Raw genomic sequence first — 12,781 nt, 5'->3', positions numbered from 1 at the left:
TGATTAACTGCCCCTTTACCAGCAGGGCAGTTCCTTTTGAGGTGTCCTGACCTTCCGCATTGAAAACAATTCCTTGGCCTAGCTCCACCTTGACCTTCCTTAAGGGCAGAAACAATTACCTGGCCCATCACGTGAGTGCCATCAATGTCTCTGCATAATCGGATAAAGTCATTTAAATCTCCATCTCTATGGGGGCATAAAATCTCCTGACAGAACTTATTAGCATTTTCATAGGCTAAATGTTTAATAACTGGCATAGCTGAATCCACATCCCCAAAAATGTGACTTCCCACCTGTAGAAGGCGGTCAATAAACTCAGAATAAGGCTCTGAAGATCCTTGAAGGGTTTTAGAAAGCTGTTCTCATGATCCTTTGTTAGGTAAAGTTTTCCAAGCTTTAATGGTTGCTGTAGCTATCTGAGCATAAATCACAGGATCATAAGCAATCTGTGCTGCTAAACCAGCATATTGTCCTTCACCAATTAACATGTCAAGGTTATGCTGGGGGAAACCTGCTTTGGCATTTTTCCCTGCGGTCTTTTTGCAATTTTCCTGCATTTCACCTCTCCATAACAAATAATCTCCCCCTGAAAGACAAGCCCTGCAAAGCTGCATCCAGTCACTGGGTGTAAGGTTGAGTTCTGCAAAGGATTCCAATAAAGCTACAGTGAAAGGAGCATGAGCTCCATAGTCCACAACTGCTTCTTTTAACCTCTTAATATCCTTAAAGGCCAGGGGGTCATGCTGCCTGACCCTCTGTCCTTGCTGATCAATATTTTCCACAACAGGATAAATCTGCCTCTCTCTATTCAGATTATTTAACCTGTTCTGGATCTCTCGAATTTCCACCTCTAAGTCTATAGGAGCAGAAGCAGTAGTACAAAGATATTGTGGTGGAGGTCTCATGGAGACATCTCCGTTTGCTTTCTTTTTCTTTTTTTTTTAAAATATTTATTTATTTATTATGTATACAATAAATATTTATTTATTTATTTATTATGTATACAATATTCTGTCTGTGTGTATGCTTGCAGGCCAGCAGAGGGCACCAGACCCCATTACAGATGGTTGTGAGCCACCATGTGGTTGCTGGGAATTGAACTCAGGACCTTTGGAAGAGCAGGCAATGCTTTTAACCTCTGAGCCATCTCTCCAGCCCCCTCCGTTTGCTTTCTTACTTTCCTTTTATTCTAGCTTCTTTTTTATCAGAGCGATCTCCTTTTCTAAAATTTCTTTTTCTTCTTCTATATCCCTTCTAATATTTCCTGTTACTCAAAACTCTTAATAGAACTCACAGATTCTACTTCCTGAATCTCCTCAAGGGTTTTGTTCAAACTCTCTAATTGCGCTTTCACTTTTACATCATCACTGAGAAGAGCATCTCTGACCAAGCGCCATAGTGAAAATATCGCCATGGGGAATTCCTCTGCCCTTGCTCTTTCAGTGCATTTTGAAGACCAGCCTTCACCTGCTCCCAATCAGGAGCATGCAGGAACTAGGGACTAAACTCTAAAACCGTCTTAATGATCTCTTGTGCTGTCTCAACTTTAATACCGGTGCCTTTATTCTCCAAAAGAGCTAACAACTGGCTTGTTAACCGGCCCTTTAACACTGGAACAGAATTACTTGCACCCATAACCAATTCACCCTCACCACTCAATTTCTTACCTGCTGGCCAGCCTTCCTGAGGGCGACCTCTCAGGGACTCCTACTTCCCAATCTCGCAGATGGGTCTCCGACTGCAGTTGCCAATGATCATCCCAGCGGTGCCTCCAATTGTAACACCCGATTCTGTGTTACACCCTCAGTACAGTTTGGGCACCACTGTACCTTAAGCGAGTCTGGCAAGGGCCTGGAGATTGAACACACAGAGACCAGGGTCATTCGAAAGGAGATCAGCCAAATGCCGTTTATTCAGACTTGAGGAAGTCTTTAAGTATCTAATTGCTGCACAAGGACACCCCCCCCCCCACCCAGGCAGGTGGAAAATTACCATACCAACAAAGGAGTCAATGCCTAATTGACTAATCACCAGGCAGGGCAGGAAGAACACAGGAACAAACAGGATGCTTAGTTAGCTGACCAGAAACTGTCCTTGCAGATGCACCCAGAAACAAGGGCAGACCCGGGCCCTACACCTGTTATTTCAAGTTGTTATTTTTTTCTGCTGTGTAGACTCCATTGTGTAAATGTACCACATTTTCCTTATCCATTTTTCAGTCAAGGAGCATTTAGGTTGTTTCCAGGTTCAGGCTATGACAATAGCTGAGCACATGTCCTTGTGACACAATTAAGCATCCTTTGTATATATACCCAAAATTGGTACTACTGGGTCTTGAGGAAGGCTGTTTCCTAATTTTCTGAGAAATCACCATACTGATATCCAAAGGAGCTGTACCAACTTGCAATGCAGGAGTTTTCCCTTTAGCCCACATCCTCTCCAGCATAAGTTGTCATCAGTGATTTTGATCTTGCCCATTCTTACAGGTGTAAGATAGAATCTCAGAGTTGTTTTGATTTTCATTTCTCTGATGACTAAGGATGTTAAACATTTCCTGAAGTGTCTTTCAGCCATTTTAGATTTCTCTGTTGAGAGTTCTCTGATTAGGTCTATACTCTACTTTTTTATTGTTTTATGTGCTCTTTTGGTGACCAATTTCTTGAATTTGTTGTATATTTTGGAGATCAGACCTCTGTCTGCTGTGGGATTAGTGAAGATCTTTCCCCATTCTGTAGGCTGTAGTTCTGTCTTTTTGACCATGTCCTTTGCTTTACAGGAACTTTTCGGTCACAGGAGGTCCCATTTTTTTTTTTTTTTTTGATTTTCAAGACAGGGTTTCTCTGTAGCTTTTGGTTCCTGTCCTGGAGCTAGCTCTTGTAGACCAGACTGGCCTCGAACTCACAGAGATCCGCCTGCCTATGCCTCCCGAGTGCTGGGATTAAAGTCGTGTACCACCACCGCCCGGCAGGAGGTCCCATTTATTAATTGTTTCTCTCATTGTCTGTGCTGATGGGGTTATATTTAGGAAGTAATCTCCTGTGCCAATGCATTCAAGAGTATTTCCCACTTTCACTCCTATAAGGTTCAATGTGGCTGGCTTTATGTTGAGGTCTTTGATCCATTTGGACTTGAGTTTTGTGCATAGTGATAGATATGGATCTATTTTCATTCTTCTACATGTTGATATCCAGTTATGCCAGCACCACTTGTTAAAACCATTTGATATTTTTTGCTTCTTTGTAAAAAAAAATCAGGTGTTCAAAGATGTGTGGATTGATATCTGGTTTTCTATTCCATTGGTTCTTCTGTCTGTTCTTATGCCAATACTAGGCTGTTTTCAGTACTGTAACCCTGTAGTACAGTTTGAAGTCAGGGATTGTGATGCTTCCAGAAGTTCTTTTATTGTACAAGATTGTTTTGGCTATCTTGTTTTTTTGTTGTTGTTGTTGTTTTGTTTTGTTTTGTTTTTTGTTTTTCCATATGAAGTTGAGTATTGTTCTTTCAAGGTCTTTGAAGAATTTTGCTGAAATTTTGATGGGCATTGCGTTTAATCTGTAGATTGCTTTTGGTAAGATTATCATTTTTACTATGTTACTTCTGCCTACCCAAGAGCATGGGAGATCATTCCACTTTCTGATGTCTTCTTCAATTTCTTTCTTCAAAGATTTAAAGTTCTTGTCATACAAGTCTTCTACTTGTTTGGTTCAGGTTACTCTGAGATATTTTATGCTATTTGTGGTTATTGTGAAGGGTGTTGAATCTCTGATTTCTTCCCCAGCCCTTTTATCACCTGTGTACAGGAGGGCTACTGATTTTTTGGTGTTCATTGTGTATTCTGCTACATTACTTAAAGTGTTTATGAGTTGTAGAAGTTCCTTGATAGAATTTTTGAGATTGCTTATGTAAACTATCATATCATCAGAAAACAGTGAGAGTTTGACTTCTTCTTTTCCAATTTGTATCCCCTTGATTTCCTTTTGGTGTCTTATTGCTCTAGCTAGGACCTCAAGAACTATATTGAATAGATATGGAGAGAGTGGACAACCTTGTCTTCTTCCTTATTTCAGTGGAATCACTGAGAGTTTATCTCCATTTAGTTTGATGTTGGCTGTTGGCTTGCTGTATATTGCCTTTATTATGTTTATGTATGATCCTTGTATCATTTCTCTCTCTAAGACCTTTATCATGAAGGGATGTTGTATTTTGTCAAAAGCCTTTTCAGCATCTAATGAGATGATCATGTGGTTTTTACTTTTCAGCTTGTTTATATGGTGGTTTACATTGACAGATTTTCATATGTTGAACCATCCCTGCACCTGTTAGATGAAGCTGACATGGTCATGTTGGATGATGGTTCTGATGTGTTCTTGAATTCAGTTTGCCAGTATTTTATTTAGTATTTTTGCATCAATGTTCATGAGATTGGTCTCTAATTCTTTTTCTTAGTAATGTCTTTCTGTGGTTTGGGTATCAAGGTAACTGTAGCCTCATAAAAAGAGTTTGGCAATGTTCCTTCTGTTTCTATTGTGTGGAATAATTTCAGGGGGTATTGGCATTAGTTCTTCTTTGAAAGTCTTGTAGAATTCTGAGCTGAAACCATCTGGTCCTGGGTGTTGTTTGTTTGTTTGTTTTTTGTCATTTTGGCATTTTACTCTTTTTATTTGGAGGATCACCATCCAGCTCCCAAATAATAACACAGAGACTTATTCTGACTTATGAATTCCTGGCCTTAGATGCTTTGTTTTTAGCTGGCATTTCTTCTTTTTTTTTTATTTTATTTTTCCTTCCTTTAATCTTAAGTAAAAGAGACACGGGGGTTCAAAAATAAAAATTTCTTTCCCCATTCCCAAGGCTGTACCCAGCACCCCCAGTGCCACCCTTCCCCTCCGCCACGAGAAGCAGGAATGGAGGCCCAGGTTATTTGCAGCTGGAGGGGGGCTGGGAGGCTTCTGAGCTCAGTGTTGGTCTCTTTCCAAATATAAATACATGTGTCAAAAGTGAGAAATCCTCCCTACCCATAACCCAAGCACCCTCCGTTCCCGGCCGGTGTTTGGGGTAGGGGAGCCAGGCACCGACTAGCTGCGGTTTTACTGCACCCTCTGGGCGTGAGCCCCGCAGGCCTTCTGCTGCTCATTGTAGAAGAGATGGCACTCAGGGTCTCCCCGAATGGTGGGGGCTCCCTGGATCAGCTTCCCGGTATTGGGGTTCACACATCAGCACTCCCCACGTTGTCCATTCAGAGACATCTTGCACTGTTTAAGGTTGTACAGGCCGTGCTTGTCACAGTTGGGGATGTGCAGGGAGTAGAGGTGCTCCAGGGGGCCCCTGATCATCCGGAAGGCGCATGGTGGAGATGCGTTTTAGGACTTGGTCCAGCTCCTGCTGGCAAGGGGTCCTGGCAGGAGGTGGCCGCAGCTTCTTGTAATGCAGGACAAGGCCCTTACCAGAAGTATCTGGCTTCTGACCCCTGACATCCATAGGTCTAGCAGTGTTCAAAGTAGATAACATATCCCATTTCTAGTGTGGAAGAAACTTAACTCCTCGGGAAGGAGGTTCTTAATCAGCTCACTCAACTGAAATGTAATCATTTAGGAGTCAATTCTTAGTACCTGCAATTGCATCTCAGGCAGATCTCTGAGTTCAAGACTAGCCTGGCCCACAAAGCCAGTTTGAGAACAGCCAAAACTACACATAAAAACCCTGTCTCAAGAGAGATAGAGAGGAGACAAAGAGAGCTAATTCTCAAAGGAGATTAAAGGGGGAAATCCAATAACTCTAACTGTTGTTACTAGTTTAGAGGTTTGCCAAAAGTAAAAGATACCACTTTCAAAGGTGGATATAGGCTTGCTGGGCGCTCCCATCCCAACCTGACACCCTCCATTCCCTGGAGACTGCTGGAACCTTGCAGCAATCCCACCTTCTTCCCTTCTCCCATCCCTCTGTGTCAGCAAACTATGCCTACAAAAACTCTCAACCTAAGACTCCAGTGGACTCAGCTAGGTGATTTCCACTGTCCTTCCTCCCCTCCATCACATTCTCTCCATCCTCACAACAGCCCTGTAGCAGCCTGCTTGCAGGAGCCTGTCCATCTGTCCTACTTCCTTTTCTGGGGACTGACTGTACCAAACATTGTAGCAGACCCATGCTTCCTCTTGCCTGTGGACCTTCTCACTCCACTGCCCCACCCCACTTCTAGCCTAGCCCCATTCCTTCCTGTCAGCACCAACTTTCCACCTGGTCCCCAGTAGCTACACCTGGCAGGGACTCACATGGGGGAACCCCGCTCTCCACTCTGTCCTCATTTATGATCTGTCCCCTCTCACCTCTCACCCTCTCACCTGTGACAGCCTGCTCACAGGTCCCCACCTCCCACCTCAGCTCCACTCATCAGAGACTCCAGCTCTTACTGCAGACCCAGGGTTCCCCAGCCCATCAAGCCTGTCTCTTCAGATTACTCATTGCCTTAGTTCAAACTAATGCAGAAGGCCCTCTTTTCACCAAACCTCCAAAACCCTGAGCTCCCCAACTCTTTATGTAGTCAGGAACCCTTTGGGTCTTTTATGGAGCCACCTCAGGCATTTTACCTAGCCCACCTCTATTACCCTTTGCCACCCACCAACCTGCAGAAGCACTGTCTACCAGGAAACCCACAGCCTACACCCTCTCCTAAAGTCAAGAGAGGCCAACAGAAACCAAACAACAAAGTACCCCCACAACAAAGACCCGAAATCACCATCTAAAATCACATCAGTCATCACAACCCAGAGGCCTAGGCACCAGCGTGAAAACACAAGGACTTCAAAGCAGCAGTTATGAATATGTTCAAGGACCTTAAACAGGACATGAAAAAATATCATCAAAGTCTATGAAAATACAAAGGAAAAGTCAAGGACATGATGAAAACAGCTCAAGACATGAAAGTTGAGATGGAGTTGCTAAAGCACAGCCAAACAGAGATGAAACTGGAAATGAAAACCTTGGAAAGTGAAACTAAACTCTCAGAGCACAAAACACAGAAGAGGGAGTCTCCAGTGTTGAAGACAAGGTAGAAGAGATGGATACTTCAGTCATAGAAAGTGTAATATCTCCACACAGCTCAGCGACCTCTGTCGGGTCACTAGGCATGGTGCTTGTGACAATTTCTGTCATCCCCACAGTTCCAGCATTATAATGTCCATCTCACTGGGCAATTACCTCTATAATACTGTGTGTGGCACTGTAGCCTTAGCATTCTCACCTGTCCTTGCCAGAGACTACATTTTTTTTTTTTGGTAATTAAAAAATTGTTGCCTGGTTGTTTTGGTGCATGCTCTAAATCCCAGCACTCGGTTGGCAGAGACAGGCGGATGTCTGTGAGTTCTAGGTTAGCCTGGTCTACCCAGTGAGTTTCAGACAGGCTCCTACAAATAGAAACTCTGTCTCGGAAAAAAAAGGAAAGAAGGAAGGAATGATCAAAGGAAGGAAGGAAGGAAGAAAGAAAGAAAGAAAGAAAGAAAGAAAGAAAGAAAGAAAGAAAGAAAGAAAGAAAGAAAGAAAGAAAGGGAAAGTAAAAAAATTGCTACCCAATAACAAAATGACAAATTGTCATTTTTTAAACTGTATTGACAAAGGAAATTGTGTTTGTGTATGTGTGTGTATGTGTGTGTGCACAATCAGAGAGAGAAAGAGAAAGAGAGAGAGAGAGAGAGAGAGAGAGAATAAAAGAGAGAGAGAAAGAGAAAGAGAGAGAGAGACCTGTAAAGGCTGGAAGTCCAGAATCCATGATGAGCAGATAGCACATTTCACCATTTCCTTTTTTATTGCTCATGAGCCCAGGCCCCTGCTGATTCAGGAACAGCAAAGAATGCAGCAGGGAGCTGGGATTAGGGTGGAAAGGAAAAGGAATAATGTGGACTCTTTGGTTGATTTCATAACCCTGAGAATGTGTTGTCTGTGCTTAGGTACCCAGAAGCTGTTGGAGGCCTGTGTCCAGGCTAGTGTGCCAGCCTTCATCTACACCAGCTCGGTTGATATTGCAGGGCCCAACTCCTACAAGATCATCCTGAATGGCCAAGAGCAAGAACAACATGAAAATAAATGATCTTATCCATACCCATACAGCAAAAAGATGGCTGAGAAGGCAGTGCTGGCAGCCGATTGGTGCACCCTTAAAGATGGTGGCACTTTGCATACTTGTTCCTTAAGACCCATGTACATTTATGGGGAGGGAATCTCATTCCTTTCTGAGGCAATGATAAGGGTCCTCAAAAATAATGTTATTCTGGACATTACTGTCAAATTCTCCACAGTCAACCCAGTGTACATGGGCTATGCAGCCTGAGCACACATTTGCCAGGGGCCACCAAGAAGTCACCAAACATTCAAGGACAGTTCTCCTACGTCTCAGATGACATTCCTCACCAAGGCTGTGATGATTTAAATTACACTCTGAGCAAGGGCTGGGGCCTCTGCCTCGATTCCAGTTTGAGCCCTCCTCTATCCCTGCTGTACCAGCTTGTAGTGAGGAGCAGCGGGCCACTTCTTGCCACTCAGCTCCCGGCCACCTGCCTAGCGTATGCCCCGATATAACAACACACAAATTGTATTCATTTAAACACTGCTTGGCCCATTAGTTCTAGCCTCTTATTGACTAGTTCTCACATCTTGATTAACCCATTTCTAATAATCTGTGTAGCACCACGAGGTGGGGTCTTACCGGGAAAGATTCAACATGTCTGACCTGGCAGCTGGCTCCATTGCATCTTACCTGAGAGGAGGGGAATGGCGTCTGTCTGAGGCGTCTTACCTCACTGCCTTCTTCCTCCCAACATTCTGTTCTGTCTTCCCCGCCTACCTATGTTCTGACCTATCAGGCCAAGAAGTTTTCTTTATTAATCAACCAATGAAACAACAGAGAGATAAAGACCCTTCTACATCACCAGCTCCTGTTCTTAGCTGACTTTAGCTGGAAAAGAGTCAACATAGTTCATCAGGGAAACTGTTTTGAAAGCCTTCATGTTCCCTCTGAATCCTGTAGTCTATGCCAGTTAGTCAGAGGAACAGCACAGTCCCGGATTATGGGTTGCTGCTTCCTGATAGAACCCCCTTAGGTTTCCTGGCTTCCATCCCTTACCCAGTCCCACATGTGATACTCTACAGAATCAAGAGAAATCTTGAGGAACACCTGGGATGCCACATTTGCCTTAACAAATGATCCTAGTCAGAGGATGGAGAAGCAGAGATGTTCTCAACCCCTATTTCGGCTGTACAGGGCTATCCTCTTCGCCAAACAACAGCCATCTTAGCAAGATCCACTGTGCCTAAATGCAGATCATCCCAGTTGGACTAGTCAACCATTGACATGGTTTTTCAGAAGAAGGGGCAGGAAGGATCATGGGTCCCACATCTAAGAGTCCAGTCACTCCATACCTCTTACTGTATGCAATTCTACTCTAATTACATGTGGCCTCAGGGAAGGGCTAGGGTAGATAGGACTAGAGAGAGGAGAGCTCTGTCTCTTTGGTTATGAGAAAAGTTGTTACATTACCCTGGTTAAGTCCAGACTCTCTAGTGTAGCCTTCTGCAGGGAACATCCACAATCCTGTAAGTAGCTACCTCACCTATGCACAGAAAGTAAGGCCATTAAACTCAATGGTATGAAAGGATGAACGTTGGTCATATCTTGTCTTGGTTTGTCACTGGAACCTTAAGGACAGGAGAAAACATTGTTTATGTCTCCTCATGGGGAAGAACTTAGCAACAATTTCCAGCATCCTTATCACCCATAGTTCTAGAACACAGCTTGATGTGTATGGATATTTCCAGTCTTCAGTTTTCACCTTCCCATTTATACAGCGGGACAAATCATGAGTTCACAGCCAATGAAGACAAAAATTTGTCCTCCACTGAGACAAATTTTCTCTCCTTCTGCCTCCATATCCACAGCTTCCTCCCCTATCCACAATCTTCTCTCCTTTCTCCTTGGCCTCTTTCCCTTCTTGCCACTTCCTATATTGTCCATCGCAATTTTCCTGAAAAGAGGAACCTAATAAAGGCAGGTTTGAAATGTGGCGAGATTTAGACAGCAGCGTTCACTTGCCAATGAGCCTGATCACCTTAATTCAGTTCGTGGGACCTACATGGTAGAATGAGAAAACTGACTCAAGCAGTATGTGTGCAGCATGCATACACACACAACACATACATACATACATACATACATACATACATACATTAAAAGGAAAGAAAAAACATAGGTTTTGGGGGTTTATGACATGATTCTTAACTGGAACCAAAAGCCAAAAACCCTGTCAAGTTCAGAAAGACAGTGTCATTCCAAAGTAGGTATGTGGTTGGCAATCTTGTAGGGATAAAGATGCTACCTTCTAAACTTGGATATTGTCTCTTCTGTCTTTAAGTACCACAGACAACACAGGGGTCTCACCTAGCACAAAGATTGCCTCTTGGTCCTGTTCATTAACACATTTACACAGACAGAAAACCAATGAAAACAAAATTGGAAATCATAGTATGTAAACAAAAGATCTGGGAAGTTTAAAAAGAAAACAACTCCAAAAGCACCACTGAGTTTGTTTTGTGTTGTCCAACTACCAGTGGACATGAGACTTGCCCTTCAGTGTGCTTTGTATACGCAGTGAGACCCCAAAAATCAAATTTTCTCTGTGATTCATTATTAATTGGAGGTAACTTCTGGTTTAGGGAAGGGGTCTCTGCCTACTTCCACTCTCGGACCGATGCTCCATCAGGCTTCTACCTGCGCAGCCCTGTGGCTACTGCATAGTGTCTATGAATTGGCATGTGTGTGAGACCTGCTGTGTCTAGGAAGCCTTGTTTCCCTGATGTCTTCCATTGTATCTGGCTCTTAACATCTTTCCACCTCCTCTTCTGCATAGTTCCCTGAGTCATGAAGGGAGGGACTTGTTGAAAACAACCCATTTAGGATTGAATGTTCCAAGGTATCTCACGCTTTCTATTTCATGTGCAGCTGTGGATCTCTGTATTCATTTGCATCCACTGCAGGATGTAGCTTCCCTGATGATGGCTGAGCAAGGTACTGATCTATGAGCATAGCAGACGTCATTAGGACTCATTTTATTGCCACATTTCATTAACAGAAGAATATTTGGTTTCTCCTAGGTCCCTGGCCTATCTAGCCTCAGGTTCTTGGGCATTTCTGTGATATCAGGCATGGGTTCGATCTCACAGAGCAGGCCTCCACTGTTGAGTACAGTGTGCTGTGAAACCATCTTCGTACAATGCAAATATGCATTGCTCTCATTGTAAGTGAAAAGCTGATTGGTCAGTAGCTGGTCAGGAAGAGATTGATGGGACAAACTAACACAGAGAGGAAGATAAGAAGAGGAAGGATGGAGTCTGGGGTTGTGAGCAGATGCAGAGAGAAGCAAGATGGACATGCTGTACTGAGAAAAGTTACCAAGTCATGTGGAAAAGCATACTATAATGTGAATCAACTAGAGTCTGATAAAGGGTCTCAAGAATGGATTTAGGTATAAAAGAGGGGTAAGCACTCACTGATACTAAATGGGTTAGATGTCGTCACTGATCCAGTTCCTTAGAACAGTCATGCTGCACAGGGGTGAAGAGTACCAACAACAAGCCTGCTCTGCTCCAACCACCCAAGAGAGTGTGAGAACAAGAAAGCCAGATACCCTTTCTCTCAACCTATAAATTATCACATAGGCAGACAAGACCACACCCTAGGGCTTGTTGCCCCAAAAGTTATTGGCTAAATGGATAAAACTCCCACAATAGCATAGATAGAAATATGGGTTAATTTAAATGTAAGAGTTAGCTAGTAAGAAGCCTGATCTTTTGACCAAGTATTTGTAATTAATATTAAACCTCTGAGTGGTTACTTGGGAGCAGCATGCAGGACAAAAACTTCTGCCAGCAGCAGGATTTGTACATGGGTTGATATTTAACCTTTTCCTCTGGCAGTGTACAGAGTGTTTTCCAGTATTAACACAGTATTCAGTAAGGGCCAAGACTCTATGCAGGCACCAGCTCAACCTCTCCATGTTTAGTGAGCTATGAAAGTGCTATCTTCAGCAATAAGACCTTACCATCAGTTTGTGGAGAACAACCAACAGTCTTGCCAATAGCCAGGGTTATTTATAGATTGCCATGGGGCTCCAGTGGCCAACAACCAAACTAGATTATAGGTAAACCATTTCCAGTCTGGTGGTTTCATTTGGTGGTGAGAGATGTCTAGTTGGGGTTTTGAGTCTCCTGCTAGTGGTGATTCCAATTTAGAATTATTTTATGTATGTTATATTTTAAGAAAATTCCATACAACCCCTCAAATGGCACTCTAGTTTTAGCTATGCTGCCCAGTATTCCTTCCCTTGTCTCTTTCCTCCCCTCCGCAGTTGATTAACCCTTTCTCTACCCATCCCCACTCATCCATAACTATCTATTCTATTTCCCCTTCCCAGGGAGCTCCTTCCCTCATCCCTAGTTCCTGATCTATACCTAACCTCTGTGGTTATAGGATCATAGCCTGCTTACCAAATATTTAACAGCTAATGTATAAACAAGTTCCATATTTATCTTTTGGGGTCTGTGTTACCTCACTCAGAACAATTTTGTTTCTAGTTTTATGCATTTACCAGCAAACATTTTTATTTACATTGAGTTGGATTGGATCTGGGAAAAGCTAAGGGGAGGGAGTTGCAGGTGGATAGGATCAAAATACACTCTATGAAATTTCAAAGAGTCCATAAAATAGTTTTAAAAAGAGTTTAAACCATATGAATTGCAT

General features: G+C 43.1%; 1 pseudogene; it reads left to right on the top strand.

The window, feature by feature from the left end:
- The first annotated feature begins 1,726 nt into the window (after positions 1-1,726).
- On the top strand, positions 1,727-8,568 carry LOC130889993 (3 beta-hydroxysteroid dehydrogenase/Delta 5-->4-isomerase type 1-like; annotated as a pseudogene).
- The last annotated feature ends 4,213 nt before the right edge of the window (positions 8,569-12,781 follow it).

The sequence above is a fragment of the Chionomys nivalis genome, chromosome 18 (genome assembly GCF_950005125.1).
Source record: "Chionomys nivalis chromosome 18, mChiNiv1.1, whole genome shotgun sequence".
Lineage (NCBI taxonomy): Eukaryota > Metazoa > Chordata > Mammalia > Rodentia > Cricetidae > Chionomys > Chionomys nivalis.
Note: the sequence above shows the minus strand (reverse complement) of the source record. Positions and strands in the feature narration are given on the sequence as shown.